The sequence below is a fragment of the Habropoda laboriosa genome, unplaced genomic scaffold, assembly GCF_001263275.1.
Source record: "Habropoda laboriosa isolate 0110345459 unplaced genomic scaffold, ASM126327v1 scaffold1063, whole genome shotgun sequence".
Lineage (NCBI taxonomy): Eukaryota > Metazoa > Arthropoda > Insecta > Hymenoptera > Apidae > Habropoda > Habropoda laboriosa.
In genome coordinates, this window is record NW_017101167.1 from 168,428 (window position 1) to 170,781 (window position 2,354).

Genomic DNA, 2,354 nt, shown 5'->3' on the forward strand with positions numbered 1-2,354 from the left:
ATGGAGTACATCCACGGCTACAGTCAAGGAACCGACTCGATTTTGGTAATAGGTCGCGTTTAACTTGTGGATTTTATTCGGTGGATGTAGCACACGGACAAGTTCTCGGCTTGTCCCTCCGATGGGTTCGAGGGGTTCCGCGTAATTGGAGAATGGAAGAGGTAAAATGATTCCTTTTCTTCACGTGGTCCTTGTTGCATTTACACCGCGATTTTCTTTCTCTTTCCTCGACGCAGTCTACGTCACTTGCTGCTATCTGCGATGTAAGATCTGACGTATTCGTTAAGCACGCCTTTCTAATGAATTGATAATTCCAAACGAGCGGCTATCAATCCCTTGCACTGAAGCGACGCTCGTTATTTACCGGGAGTATCCGGCAAACACGAAGTTGCACTCTAATTTTCTTGATATCTTTTTTCAAAAAATAACACCTTTTGATGGAGAATTAGAGAGAAATATTACACTGTAATTTTTAACGAATTAAACAGTCTGAGAATGGCTTGTCACTGAAAAATTTATCAAGGGATTAATTAAAATCCATCCTGAAACATCACTTCTTGCTTTCCATTTTGGAGATGACACTTTCATCCTCTTCTTTTGCGAACAATGTGATTTATGATCGTTTCGTGTACTTGTATTTAAAAATTGAAAGGATTTTAAGAGATAAAACAGAGTAATTGGGTGAAAGTATAGGTTTTTAATTAGGTTTTCGAGAGGTCTGATTGAGAAATGAATCTGGTCAACGCGCTGAGTAACTGTTTAACCCTTTCCTGACCAGTGGGACGCACATGTCCCGCCTGAGTACTCGATTAAAAATTGATCTTCATTTATTATGGTAGGTAAGTAACAAATTCTTAAGAAAAATTATTTGGACGCGAAAGGGTCTTTCATGTTGCATTGTGATTGTTTAAATAATTGTAATATCATTCAGTCATTGAATAGGTAGAACGAATACCGCGTTTCGACTGCTTTTTGCATTATAATTGATACACTAACTACAAGTGCTTTGTGTTTACAGTAATTTTTTGAGTAATAAGGAAAAGGTAGAAATATGATAAACCATAATTACAGAATTCTATCAAAATATGCAGAGATATTTAACTGATCGAGAAGTTCGAAGAATGATTTACGGAAATCGTACAAATTTATAGAAGAAAGAATGATTTATAGAACATATGGAGAATATTTATAGAGCACTTTTTGCTCACATATGAAGATGCAGGAAGGAAGAATTTTATCGGGGGAAATCGCAGCTAAGATAGCTTTTAGACTACACTTAAAATGCAAACCGTTCGAGGCACAAATTACCCAATGAATCAGTGACTTCGCGGGCCACTTGTAAACTGCCGCGGTCGTAAACCTACCATTACTGCACTCTACATTTAGTGTCCCCCAATAAACATTTACATTTACATTTATATTGTGCTATCCAACAGGACATGACTAAATTTCAGCCCGTGTAACAAGCGTGTAACCATACTTTTCTATCAACATTCCATGATTCTCAGTTTTAGTAAAAAATTCACTTTTTACGTAGTACTTCAATTTTTCAACACTTTTTCATCAAATTGTTTAACAGGAGGTTACGTTTTAACCTGTAAAAATATATCGAATTGAAAATTGTTTACTCTCATTTTTAGTCCACCAGAATAGAATAAATAAACGTTGCAAATTTGTACAACTCTCTTCAATTTTTTTGCCGATGCTTTTTAGTTTCGTTATTTGTACGAAATAAACACATTTGTTTATTTCACAAGTAAATATAAGATTTTTCATTTTATTTTAAATAATATCTTTCTTTATATAAATGACGTTTTTATATAGTATATATATTAACAATTGATCGACAAATTTGTAATATTTGTAACCTTTGAGAGATTGATTTCTTTTAATATATTCCTCTTAAATATTTATCGAGGGATATACAATTCTTTATGTAGATGTATTATAGTTTTCAATTTCTCACTCGAGCTTACAGAACTTTAAAATACATATGAAAGTGAATTTAATATATTTGAGTTAGACGAATGTAATCAATTCTAGAGAAAAAGAGAATGGACAGATGAATCATGAAAATATTATTTTGTTCAGTATCAAACTAAGTATTCACTATTAAAAGTATTAATTACCGGTTCGCTAAAAGAGTATCACAGCTAACAACAGTAAATTTTCCAGGAAATCTGTTTGAAATTTTTCGTAGCGAAAAGTTATAAAAATAAATTTTTTTCTTTCACAATTTAGCTAATAATCTTTAGATTTCGAGGTTCTCCAATAAACTATTGTCTATCTATATTGCGTACTATTAAAAAACCGGTTAAACAGCTTTATTTTCAATTACAGCATTGATCTTGCTA

At 32.8% G+C, this 2,354-nt stretch overlaps 1 protein-coding gene across 1 annotated transcript in view; it reads right to left on the bottom strand.

The window, feature by feature from the left end:
• Positions 1 to 2,354, bottom strand: part of LOC108578056 (C-1-tetrahydrofolate synthase, cytoplasmic) — a 14,939-nt gene that overhangs the window by 11,911 nt on the left and 674 nt on the right. The window lies entirely within an intron of this gene.